The sequence below is a fragment of the Anomaloglossus baeobatrachus genome, chromosome 2 (assembly GCF_048569485.1).
Source record: "Anomaloglossus baeobatrachus isolate aAnoBae1 chromosome 2, aAnoBae1.hap1, whole genome shotgun sequence".
Classification (NCBI taxonomy): Eukaryota; Metazoa; Chordata; class Amphibia; order Anura; family Aromobatidae; genus Anomaloglossus; species Anomaloglossus baeobatrachus.
Genome location: NC_134354.1, coordinates 499,987,722 through 500,002,335, shown reverse-complemented (window position 1 = coordinate 500,002,335; position 14,614 = coordinate 499,987,722). Strand labels below are relative to the sequence as shown.

The 14,614-nt window shown below is 38.8% G+C and overlaps 1 protein-coding gene across 9 annotated transcripts in view; it reads left to right on the top strand.

Annotated features, from left to right (window-relative positions):
* The window catches only part of DMD (dystrophin), a 4,177,531-nt gene that overhangs the window by 2,948,758 nt on the left and 1,214,159 nt on the right, over positions 1-14,614 (top strand). The window lies entirely within an intron of this gene.

Here is a 14,614-nt window from a genome sequence, read left to right as displayed (position 1 = left end):
AACCATAACAGGCGGTCATTAGTGTTGGGCGAGCATGTTTACTACTGTTCGGCACTCGATCAAGCATCGAGGTGCCCAAGTACTCACTGTGCTCAGCCGAGATGTGTTGTCTCTGAACTAATAACCCCAAAGCACAGGCTTGCTTCACTGCATAATGTGTGCAAGCACACCAGCAAGAGCCATTCACAGTCTCTGAATTGCTTTCACCAGGGTTGAAACATTTTCAAATATAGGGTATAAAAAGAATAAAATGCCTTCCCCTTTGGAAATGCTTTGTTTATGGATGGCTGTATGTGGGCAGAGAGCCAAACTGCCCAATTATTGACTTCCATTATACTTGTAACTTGAATTGAGCACTTTCAGAGCTTCTGACCTATTTGTCTTGAGTATTGAGAAGCCAAGCATTTTAGTGCTTGCCCATCTCATGAGTTCATAGCAAATATTGATTTAATTTTCCTTAATTTAGCTTTTTCACTAATTGATAAAAATAAAGCATTAACACTAGGAACCTGAACTGTAAAGTTTGGGGTTCATACCGGACACCCAGTGTCCAGTGCTCTAACCCAAACATGGATTTCTCATGAAAATCTGTGCTCAAGTTCAAAGTTCAAATGCTGTTTAGATGCTGAATAAAGTTTGCTGAAAGGCTGAAGGGAGGTTTTTCGGCATGTGGAGGATGTTTGGATGCTGCTGGGAACAAAATAAATAAAAAAATACAAATAAAATAACTCGGAGCCTCTAATTTTGATAATTAGTAAAGGTAAACAACACACCTAGGGGCTAGTATTATCCGACTGGGAAGGCCCATGGTTATTTTGCCTTTCCCAAACTTAAAATAGCAGCCCACAGACACCCCAGTGGTACATCACATTACTAATTCTGGTGCTTTCCCCAAATATTCCAGACTGACCTGATGTGATGGCAATTGGGGTAATATTTTTGGGGTAATATAAGCTGTAAATTTACAGTTGCGATCCAGTCCAGGGACTAGTAATAGAGAGGCTTCTATAAGACACCCCTATTACTAACCCAGTAAGTGTAAAGTAAAAAAAAACCACAGGAAAAAATAGTTTATTTGAATAAATACTCCCCCTAATTCCCTCATTCACCAATTTATTAATTTAAAAAATCTTCAGTTCCAAAATACTCCTATGGTGTAATGTCCCACAGCATCCATCAAATCTTATGGTGTCTTGTTCTCAGAATGAGATTCCATAGGTCACTTGTAGTCAGTGGCAGCCACCAAATTTGTCATGCTCGTGAAAATTTCTGTCTGGTGCTGACCGCTAGAAACCTATGGAGCCTAATTCTCAGAAAGAGGCTCCATAGATCAGTAAATGGCAGGCATGGAATTTCTCATGTTCGTTCTGAGAACGAGGCTTCAAAGGATTGGATGGATGTCGTGGGACATTACAACATTAGATTACATCATAACTTCAAGGCTTTTTTAAGTCAATAAATTGGTAAACACATTTTCTCCTGTGTGTGTTTTTTTTAATTTACATTTACTATGTTAGTAATGGGGGTGTCTGATAAATTCCTCCCCATACTAACCCCTGGATTTGATGCCAGCTGCCAATTCACAGCTGACATTAGCCCCGAAAATATTACCCCAATTGCCATCACACCAGGGCAATCAGGAAGAGCCAGGCAAAGCACCAGATTAGGCTCATCTAGCGGAAGCTGTGACTGTGGTCTGTTATTTTTAAGCTGAAAAAGGCCAAATAACTGTGGGCCTTCCCAGCCTGATAATACCAGCTTTATGCTGACTGCTTTACCTTTGCTGATCATAGAGAGGACGTTATGCCATTTTTAAATTATTTATTTATATATCAACTTTAAAAAAACTGCATTGGATCCCTTCTATTTTTAATAACCAGTTAAAGTAAAGCAGACAGCTGAGGGCTGCAGTCAACAGCTGCTTGCTTTACCTTGGCTGGGTATCAAAAATAGAGGGGACCCCATGCTGTTTTATTACATTATTTATTTACTCCATATCCATATTTGTTTGCTTCCTTTTGCAGCCCCCTAGCCCTCTGTATGGCCATACTACAGTATCAAAGTTCGCGTTCCTATTTACTTCTTGATACAGTATAAAGTTCAGGTCAAGTCCGTGTATCGAACAAAACTTTTAACTCCTTCACCCACCGGCGAATTTACGTTTTTAATTTCAAATTTTTCTACAAAGAGCTATAACTTTTTATTTTTCCTTAAATATAGCCATATTAGGGCTTGTTTTTTGCAGGACAAGTTGTACTTTTGATTTCACCATTTATTTAACCATATAGTAAAATGAGAAACAGGAAAAAAAAAAAAGTGCAGTAAAAATGCAAAAAAATGTAATTGCACAATGTTTTTTTCCCCAGGTCATTATTACGAGTTTGTAGTTGCATGTATAGTTTTACATTCATCTAAATGATGAAAAAAATTCAAAAGTTTAAAAAAAAAAAAAAAAAAAAAGAATTGCACTTTTGCTGTTGCCATTTTCCGAGACCCATAGCGTTCTCATTTTTCAAGATCTGTGATTCAGTGATGGCTTCTTTTTTGCATCATGAGTTAGCGTTTCTAATTATACCATTTTGGCATAGATGCAATGTTTTTGCCTCCTGTTATTGCATTTTAATGGAATGTTGCGGCGACTAAAAAAAGTTTAAATATTTTTTTAAACTTTTTTATCATTTTTATTGGTTTTACTAGTCCCTATAGGAGACTTGTTGACTGCACAGTCCAATCGCTTCTGCTGATCAGATCAATGCATTGCTCTGATCAGCAGAAATGCTGTGTTCCTCTAAATGCCAGCACTCTGACGACATTCACAGGGAGTAAGTCATGACAGTGACAGGGGTCATCATCTGTCAGTCATGGAAACCAATTGGCACTATGTTATCATGTCACGAGGCCGCCGATGGCAGCGGGGAACAGTGTAATCCCTGCTGGAGCACGTTAGATTGTGCAGCCAGATTTTGACAGAGTGATTTAAGATGTTAACAGGCACTGGTGGATCTCTCATCCACCCATTCCTGTTAGCCACACATGTCTGCTAATTAGATCAGCAGACATGTGCGGGGATAAAAGAAAGCTCATCCTAGGTCATGAAGGGGTTAGCATTCTCAAGTCTGCTCATCCCTAATTAACACTTCTATTTTTTAAAGCATTCTTGCATTGCAGCATTTTTTTTATAATACTGTATACTATGGGAAATAATTGCTGTGTATTATGGCCATAAGGGTGCTTTACATGCTGCGGCATCGCTAATAATTGCTAGCGATGTTGTGCACGACAGCACCCGCCCTCGTCGTGTGTGCTATATTGTGGGATAACTGCCGTAGCAAACATTATTGCTACGGCAGCGTCACATGCACATACCTGGTCAGCGATGTCGCTGTTACCACCGAACAATCCCTCCCTCAAAGGGGAGGTGCGTTTGGCGTCATAGCGACGTCACTGTAGCGTCTCTAAGCGTCCAGCCAATAGAAGCGGAGGGGCGGAGATGAGCGGGATGTAACATCCCGCCCACCTCCTTCCTTCCGCATTGTCGGTGGATGGAGGTAAGGAGATGTTCGTCGCTCCTGCGGTGTCACACATAGCGATGTGTGATGCCGCAGGAACGAGGAACAACATCGCTACTAAGCAGACAATGATTTTTTGTTTCAGAAAGACCTCTCTGTTTCAAACAATTTTTACCACTTTTGCGATCATTTAAGGTCGCTCGTATGTGTCACACGCTGCGATGTCGCTAACGGTGCCGGATGTGCGTCACAAACACCGTGACCCCGATGATAAATTGTTAGCGATATCGCAGCATGTAAAGCACCCTATAGAGTTCATTATTAATGAACGTATAAGGTGCCAACATGGCATTAATCTACCCTTTTTACTCATCCATTAAGCTAAACTGAAGTTATAACTGATTATTCTGGTGAACAAAACATTCATTTTCATTTTTTGTATTATTGCTAAATTGATTATATGCAGTGTTATAAAGTCTAATGACAAATACAATGTACCAATATATTACATTACTGCAATCATTTTTATAGGATTTTGGCTAATACTACAGATTCAAAAGCATTATATAAGTGACTAAAAGATTACTGCTTCTAATAGAATAAAAAAAAGTTACATTATATTTCTAAATTAATTTTTAGGCATGTAGAAATGTATTTGCTAGTGCTGCAATTGTAATGACCCAATGAAAAAGATAACTTAATCGTCATAGAGTATGGTGTATTGCATAGAGAAATTAAAAACACAATTACAAAATTAATATTTTTTTACATTAACCCCCCACTCACCAAAATAAAAGCTTATCAATACATCATATGTAGCCCAAAATAGTAAGAAATAAAAATAACAGCTCATTCCTAATAGGGTACATAAACTGCATTTTTAAAAAGCTTAAGGCTTTCAGGAGCAAAACAAATAATTATAGCATACAGTTGAAAGATATGAAGACTTTTGGGAACTTTTTTAAGGGGTTGTCTACTACTCAGTTGCCTTCACTTTTCCTATCATAGTAAGCTGCCAGCCAAAGTCATATCTCTGACTTCTACTTTCGAAGGTGGAGAGCGTGAAGCCAGTGCTGATTGGGTGTAGGACTCAAGTGATGTCACAATGTGACTCGAGACCTAGAAGAGCGAGTGCCAATATAACTGTAATGACGCCGGCACCAGAGATGAATATGTGTTGTTATTTTTACCAAGAGCAAATATCCTGAATGCCAAGGGGTTGCCCGAGTAGTAAAAAACCATATCCCCAATAATGTCCATATCTTTCAACTTTATGCTATGATTTTTCTTTTGCGTCTAAAAGCTTTTTTTTTTTAATTTTTGAGTTTGTATACCTTCCATAGTAGGACTTTCTATTTTAGGATAAAATTGATTTTTACAGATAGGTTTTATTTTACAAATAGCCCTGCTTGACTTTAATAAGCTTTTTCCTGCCCAACACCTTGCTGGGTATAGTATGAGTTAACAGACAATTTGTCAATGCGCTTACTCAGGGAGGTTACAATTTTCTATATGCTGATTTATGACCACAGACCAGATCAAAGATGATCTCAATTTTGATATAGTCAAAATCAGCTGTACAGAGCTCAGAACAATACCAGTGGCCATACATGGCCGGTCATTTGTGTGCTCTTGTGCTGTAGATATAATGGCCTGTGTTCTGACTGAATATCCAACTGCCATCCCAATATCATTTGGGCATGCTATGAATAAATATTGAACAAGAGGCACATAGAAATATGGTGTTGTTCTCTAAGGATATGTGCTCAGCAGTGTTTGCAGCGTTTTGGATGTAGGCATGCTTCAGCTGCGTCAAAAACAATGCGTTGTACAGTACAAGCATAGTGGATGATTTCTAGAAATCCCATGCCCACTGTGCTTGTTTTTTCTGCAGCAAACACTGACCTGCGGTGCATCTTTCCAAGCACAGTCAATTGTTTGCTGCGGATTCGCATGCGTCCTCCGTAGGGAGAACAGAGGCGAGAGACCGCAGCGCTCTGAACCCTGATCGTGGGTGCAAGCAGCTGTGGTCTCCTGCGGTCTCCTGCGGAAGAGACTCGCGGACCTGCATGGTCAGGACCCGCTGTGTCCAGGACGCAGTGAGTCCTAATCGTAGGCATATACCCTAAGTGGTGTCAATGGGGAGATCACCTTACATATCCATTATATCATAAATGTAGCAATTTGATTTACATGGTGACTTAAATATGAAATACTAAATATTACTAATTAAATACATAATTAATAAATATAATTAATAAAGTAATAATAATATAATTTAATTATTATTACATTTATGTAAATTATATTTATAATTAATTGAATCATTAATAAATAATACATATTAAATACGCTTTAATATTTTCTCCCATTACTGAATTGACTTTAACATTCCTATAGCATAAGGTGAAAAAGACATTTTTAAACACAGACGATACTATACCTAAACAATTTATAAAAAGCATTTCGACCAGTAGTACAAAAACTTTTGAGACGGTGCTATTTAGCGTTTTATAGGAATGTGTCTGTAATAAAATATTTCTAAGTGATGATATCATCTTGTTATGTTGATTATAAAGGGTAAAGTCTTGCATATCAGGGTGCCAATTCAGCTTGGGATAAACGTGACCAGTGCAGAGTTGTGTGATCTGTTCTGTCTTTATGGTCTATAGACTACATGTGGCTGAATGAAGACTCTTGTTAATTAAGTAGCAACACCTGCAGCTAATTACATTAATATACAAAGAGTTTCAGCTCAGACTGGTCCTGTGTGTTGCGGAAAACCTCCATGGAATACAAATGATACTGCCTGAGAGCACAATTGATAGACTGGATGGTTTGAGTGGCTAACTTCCAATTTAGGAATTTATTATCTGTATGACCTAGGATCCAAAGCATTGCATGCAATGTAATATAATTTGTATAGAGTACATTATGATTGCATGTATAACATATTAAGATTGTGTAATTTTTGCAAAGTTTTTTTTCTTTAATTTTCAATATACTTTATATTTCTTTTTTTATTGAATAATATGCACATAACTCACCTCTGCATATGGGCGCAACATGTGGAATCTGAAAAAGCATTGTGTAACCTACCGTAAGGCTGTGGGGTTTTTTTATGCATTTTTTAAGCAGATTTGTCACAAATCTGCATTCCTATCTTTTTGTCAGCCATGCCAATAAAGTCACTGAAAATTATGAAATGCTGCGCACACAATGCTTATTTTTTCCTTGCAGATTTGGTGCAGAAAATAATTTGCAGCATGTCAATTGTTGGTGCGCTTTTGCCTGCATATTTTAGCCCTTCCACCCATTAACTTCATTAAGAAAAACTCGTTGCACAAAAATGCACCAAATGCTTTTTCGGTGCCTTTTTCTGTTAACCCCTTCAGCCCCCGGGCACTTTCCGTTTTTGCGTTTTTGTTTTTTGCTCCCCTTCTTCCGAGAGGCGTAACTTTTTTATTTTTCTGGCAATCTTGCCATATGAGGGCTTGTATTTTGCGAGACGAGTTGTACTTTTAAATGAAACCTTAAGTTTTAGCATATAGTGTACTGGAAAACAGCAAAATAATTCCAAATGTAGAAAAACTGCAAAAAAAGTGTGATCGCACAATAGTTTTTGGGATGTTTTATTCACCGTGTTCACTATATGGTAAAACTGATGTGTGGGTGTGATGCCTGAGGTTGGTGCGAGTTTGTAGACACCAAACATGTATAGGTTTACTTGCATCTAAGGGGTTAAAGAAAATTCACAAGCTTGTCCGATAAAAGTGGCATACGTTTTGCGCCATATTCTGAAACCCATAGCATTCTCATTTTTTGGGATATATGGCTCAGTGACAACTTATTTTTTGTGTCTCGAGCTGGCATTTTTAATGGTACCATTTTTGTGCAGATGCTACGTTTTGATCGCCTGCTATTGCATTTTGCGTAAAACTTGCAGCGACCAAAAAACATAATTTTGGCTTTTGGATTTTTTTTGCCACTACGCCGTTTACCAATCAGATTAATTGATTTTATATTTTGATAGATCGGGCATTTCTGAACGCGGCGATACCAAATATGTGTATATTTATTTTTTTTTAACCTTTTCATTTTCAATTGGGTGAAAGGGGAGTGATTTGAACTTTTAGGGTTTTTTTGTTTTTTTTATTTTTTAAAATTTTTTTACTTTTTTTTTTATTTTACTAGTCCCCCTAGGGGGCTATAGCGATCAGAAATCCGATCGCTCTGTCCTATCTGCTGATCACAGCTATACAGCTGTAAACAGCAGATATGATCACTTCCTGATTCATTCGGCTCTGCCCCGAGTGAAAACGAAAGTGACTCGTCATAGCTACAGGCGTCATCACATGACCTTGTGCTACCATGGCAACCACCGAAAGTCACGTTAACACGCATATCACTTCCGGTGGGGGTGGCGGTAAGTGAAAATCATGGCCGCGTGCATATACATCTCGCTGCCAAACTTTGGCAGCGAGATGTAAGGGGTTAAATGTTGCGAGTGGAATCGATTCCACTCAACATGCAGGCACACATGTCAGCTGTTAAAAATAGCTGATATGTGCGCGGTTTGCCGCATCCTGCCCTCGGCAGGGGGCAGGGCTTAACGTCACATGCTCCATGACGGATAGATCCGTCAAGGGTCGTGAAGGGGTTAAAAGATGCAGATTTGATGAAGAATATTTATATTATACTCAGCGTGCGCACATAACCTATGAGTCAATATTCCCTGTAGCTTAGATGTATTTAATGTACACCTGTCTTGACACATTTAGAAAAAAAATAAGTGTATGATGTTATATTATATAGGTATGCTTGGAAGACTATATCTACAATGTTACATAGTTACATAGTATCCTAAGACAAACACCATTTTAATACATTTGCAAGTTCGCAAGATAATACTTCTGCTTTACTTCTTGGAATTATCTTGGAAACTTGCCAAGAGGGCAAAAAAAATGTTTGTGTTCAAAAACCTTTCTTCAGAACAAAAAAAATGATATTTTTGTTGCCTCTCTCAGATATTTCCAACATGCAATTACTGACTGTTACGCGGGAACCTCCTGATATAGCAATAGTGAAGATATACTAATACCAGTGGTCAGGGTCCACCGTGCAGTGATGGCAGAACTGCAGCTGGTGGCACAAGGCCCTACTGAAACCCAACAGTAACCCGGTAATTAAGGTACTCTGTTACAGGTCACACAGAGGTACCAACAGGTGTAAAGAGACTCTGTTCCGTCACAGAGTACCTGTGCATGCAGTGTTCTAAGCCACACGATACTGCAGTATGTATACTGAACTCTATAAACTGACAGAGTCAGATAAAAAAATAATACTATATTAAATGAACAAAACTCTTTTAACTCACAGAGTTTATATGGCATTTACACTACTGTTCCTTCACAGAAAGTAATATATATGTAGCATACACAGTATATATAGGGGCGGACAAGCAGAACACTAGCCGTATCCTGCTAGCAGAGGCTCAGGGTATATGCTGTGGTAAGTGTACAGGGTACTGCTCCTATATCGACTTGCTGTATGGTACAGCCGGTTAGCCACCGGTCACAAAGCCGCCCAAGCCCGATATCACTAGAGCCTAGCTTCGCCAGCTACTGACCCTAACTCGGTTAACGTATATGACCTCAACACCTCACCCTAACCTGCCTCCTGTCCCTCAATCAATCCGGTGGGACTTTGCCGCCCAACCCTATCTCTCATGTGTACAACAGTATGCACAAAGACGAGTGCGCACCTCCATGTAGGCGTCAGGGCTATTTATCCCCTCTGTACTGCCCACAAGATGGAGGAACCACGTGTAGCCAGTCCCTTTGGCCAATGAGAGCCTTACACGTCACTGATGATGTCACAGTGGCGAATAAGAACGTGCCACAAACTGATAACGTCACCGACCAATTGGAATGTTCCACATCACCGATGATATCATGGCAGCCAATGGGGACGTGCCACATCACAAATGATGTCATGGCGGCCAATGGGAACGTACCACATCATCAATGATGTCACTGTGACCAATAGGAACGTGCCATATCACTGACATGCTCAGATAGTGGCAAAGACCCATAGGAAACCCACACATGCTGAGTAGGCTCTTTTTGACACTTATTGTCAGAATGCCAAAAAGTCCTGGTCAGCATCCATGGCTCAGAAGGTCAGACCGAGCAACTTTGGGTACAGAGAAGAACTCCTGAAGGCAAGCGAGATGTTCCCGTATCCATACCCCAGTTCGTGACACTGTCACATCTACACCCAGATCTGCACCAGTAAGATCTGTCTCTGTCACCAAGACCTGTCATTTTCACTCTTTGTGGTGTCATTAGTGATGGAGACTTCATGGAGAATTGCTTTGGTCAGTACAGACATTCCATAAACACTGCTTTGGCTGGGACATGTTGTGCTGCCCAACCAGGCAAATGGGTGTGTTCTGTATAGCAGTTCAGCAGGAGTAATCAGCTTCTTACTGTGGCCTATGGAATAGCACCACACCCTAGTTAAGCTCCCTGCTTTCTGCTGGAAGTTGACATTTATTGTATATGCATATACCCCTGCTATTACTTGAAGTGTTACTATGATCTTAACCCAGACAGTGACCCTGACCATGGCTGCCTCTGTGATTCTCCTTATCTGTACCACAGCCAGTCTGACTTTTTTGCATGATCTTCTGAAATCTGACCCTGTCTATGCCCTTCACTATAATTTTGTGCTTTCAGTTAGTTCCAATTCTCTCCAGTTACTGAACCAGCTTGTTAAAGTATGTTTGACATAGGTTTGCTCCTTTGATCAAGAACTAATACATGGACAGTAATTTCAGATCCCTGAATAGGATCCATGTAAAGGCTGAGAGTCCTCTGAGATCTGCTAGATGGAGTAGCTTCTAAAAATTCTGTCCAGGTTAGCTTTTTTCATCTAATGGCCTCATACAGACTTGACAATTACAATCACATTGTTGAAATACTTTCCACAATTGACTAAAAACTGACTAAATCAATGGACGTTTCCTATTTAAAATTGCTGACCAGGTAAGCATGTTCTGTGATAGTACATGGAAATGCAAATGGCATTCAGCATTAAAAGCCCTAACACTAGGCTTTTCTCTTTTACTGCATTTAACTACTATTCTTCATCATTGCAAAATTCCTTGTCCATCAGTAAGTGTAAAATCTAGACATTTCAACAGTTGTATAACAACAGGAAAAGCAGTGGGTGCAATCAAAGAGGGGTCAAAGGTTCCTGAGTCAGCACTTAAACCCAGTATGTTACATAGGATCTGTGAATCTTTAATCCTCAGCTCTTACTGTGATGGTACACTAGACTTTCTAAGTGAGTAAGAGATGCTAGGAGTGCCCCCATAATACTTTCAAACAAAATAGTTTTTAAAATATTCTAGATTAGCTGTAATACATGCTTCCTTATGTTAAATAAGAAAGCAAAATAAGGGGCTAAAATATAACCTTTAATTCAATTAATATAAAAGTTATTAAAAAACCCATAAGGAAAGGAATAATATGCAACAAAAAGCTTCTCCTGGTGACAAATGCAACTGATCAGTAAAGGCTGCTTTACACCAGACAATCTATCGTGCGATAGATCGTCGGGGTCACGGTTTTTGTGACGCACATCCGGCATCGCTGGCGATGCCGGCCTGTGTGACACCTCCTATCGATGCAGTATCGCTCACAAATCGTGAGTCGTGTACTGCTCGCTAGGTTCCATAATATCGTTTAATTTAGTTGTTCATCGTTTCCGGGGTAGCACACGCCGCTCCGTGTGACACCCCGGGAACGATGAACAGCAGCTCACCTGCGTCACGCGGCCGCCGCCGGCTATATGAAGGAAGGAGGTGGGTGGGATGTTTACGTCCCGCTCATCTCAGCCCCTCCGCTTCCATTGGCCGGCGGCCATGTGACGTCGCTGTGACGCCGAACGTCCCTCCCACTCCAGGAAGTGGACGTTCGCCGCCCACAGCGAGGTCGCACGAGAGGTCAGTATGTGTGACGGGGGTTACTGACCTTGTGCGCCACGGGCAGCGATTTGCCCGTGACGCAAAAAGGACGGGGCGGGTACGATCAATTGTGAAATTGCACAATCAGTCGTACCGTGTAAAGCAGCCTTAAGACAAAGATTGGCCTCAAAAGCCAAATAAATCAGAGAGGCCTATCCCAGAGACGTCACCAATATAGGACAAAAAAAACACAACAAAAACAAACACAACAAAGAAACGGAAATAGTGTTATTGCTATGTCCCTGAATGGACAGCAGTCCCACGGGTATGCATAAATAAATAAGTAGAATAACACAAGATAATCAAACCATAATCTCATAGTGACAGTGATCAACATGTCATGTGAACCCAATAATTCACACTGGCCGTATATGCAAAGTGATTAGACGCTGATATGGAATATGGAACTGTCAACTTAAAGCCTCCCTTGGACAGACTTGTCATAAGCCAATAAAACGTAATTGAAATAAAGCCTGACTGTTTGTAGCAACAAGGCCTCTTTTCTCTTAGCAATGATAAATTAGACCACATTCATATATAGATTGCTAAGTTAGGGTACTTCTGATTTTGGAATATATTTGTACAATTAGAAAAAGTGCAGAGATACAGTATGTTAGGTAGACTTATTGCTGAAATTATGGCAAGTGAAAATCTATTCAATCCTATTGCAGACATTTTTGAACCAAAACTGCTGTATTTGATAATCCCTTTTATCACTGGTAATAATTTCCATCCTTTGATTAACTCCTGACATAGGATTAAAAAATAAACATTAATAAATATTAAAATAAACGTTAATGTCTACATATATTGCTATGTATTGAGAATCATGTATAAAGTTACTATTTGTTTTGCATTGATTGTTTGTATGAAAATTCTTTAATAAAAATTATTTCAATCAAAAAATAAACATTAAAATGGCACCAAAATGGAATCTTGGTGAAGCGTAGTTTTATTATTTATACTTTGTCATATTTCCACTTGAGATGACCATGTTTTTTGCTGTCAAATATCATGAATTCCATAATGTTCATAATTACTCATTTGAAATTGCCTTTTGTTTAAAAATTGTTTGTTTCCTTAACTGTACTCAGCAGAAATATTGGTGCATTAAATCAGTTACTTCAAAAGAACATTATGGTTTATTTAATCATTCGTGTTACTTAAAGAACGTCTTTTGTTTCACGGCTGAAAGGACAGAACAGTAAATGCAAAGCTCTTTTTATGTAAGGGCTGAGAAATGAGAAATGTCCCATTGCACTAAAGAACTTTGAACATATTTGTAGCTACTGTATCTAAAAATGTAACGAGAGCCACATGAAAGTGATTGACGAATATGTGCGCATTATTTTTAGTATATATCAAAATTTAAGAACTGGATGGTCTGCATATTTTTCATGCCATGCCCATTTAGGAAATACAGAATGTATATCATTGAGGATAGTGGTATCCATCCTACATGTAGCCCCACATTTTTTCTGTTTTGCATATTCTACAAGTTGCTGATTGGTTATCTCATAAAGTTGTTTTACTAGATTTTGAAGGAACTTATGGAAGTCACTGGGGAAAAGTGAAAAGCCACTTTATATTATCGGCCGTTACTCTAGAAGACCAGTTCCATCTATCTTGAAGATAGAATTCTACACGTAACTTCCATTAATTTATTAGTTATAACAAAGAATTACCAATAGTTTCATACTGTCTTGTCAGATTCATTTATAGTACTTTTTGGCATGGGAAGACTTGTTATAATGTAAATGATATACATAACTTGAGGATGTCTTTAAGAAGCATCTTCAAGTGTCAAATGTCCACAGCAACCTCAAGAATTAGCACTTTCCCGTGCTGATAAAAAGCATTTCACAACTTAACAAGATGAGACTATTACCAATCTCTTTTCTCTCTGGCAACAATAATGCTTTATAATATGCGAAATCTGACAAAGAGATGCTGTTATTTTTCTCTTAGTTTAAAAAAATAGAATTTCAAGGTTGCTATGGAAGACAATTGTATAGTTTTGATATATGAAGATCATTGGGTAATGTCTGTGTTTGTACTACACCTTAAGCCAATTTCACACGGGAATATTACAGCCATATTTTTGCACTCAATTTATGACCACAAATCTGAACTTAAGAGCTGATTGCCCTAGATCACAACATTACTGGTCCTCAGTGGTAGCACTTGGAATGATGGGGTCCTAGGTTCAAATCCCAACAAGGAAAACATCTACAAAAAGCTTGTATGTTCTCCAAATGTGTGCATTGGTTTCCTCTGGTTATTCTGGTTTTCTACCACATTCTAAAAATATAGTGGTAGTTAAATTAGAATAACATCAATGGAGACAGTGATTATAATCAATGTAAAATGCTGTAGAACATGATGGCAATATGTATGAAAGTAAACTCATTCAATGGAATATCCAGATAAACATTTGAAAACAACTATGTATGCTGTTGATCACTGAAAACTGTATTTCATTCTTTTTTAGAAATGTACTCCTCAACATTGAAAATGCAATACCAAGAATGAGAAGTAGTATAATCATCAAAAACACAGGATCAACAAAAATGTAAATGATGAAAAACTTGAAACACATTTTTTAAAATAACTAAATTTATTCAGTATTGGAGACATGTGCAAAAATATACACACTACCTCACCTTGTCATGCTATCAATGAGATTCTAAATAGTTATCTGAGAATTGTTCTGCCATGCTGAATGCACTTGGCATGTCAATCATAAAAATCTGTTACTTCCAGATTGCTATGCAACTGCTGGCCACAAGAGCTCGATTGGAGACAAGTGTGGAGATACTGAAGGCCATGGTAGCACATTTAGGTAACACAGACTGTTCACAGTTGCATAAGCAACATTCGGCCTGGCATTGTTGAGTTGAAAATGACTCCTGGGACAATTTGGAGATATTGCTGTATCACTAATTCCAAAACCACATCATTGTAATGCTGTTAGTGTACTTTGAATTAATGCTAGAGGTGTCTGGTTATAATATATATTTTTCCAAATCATAGTGCCAGGAATAGGACCAGTGTGATGTTCCCTTGAGAAGGC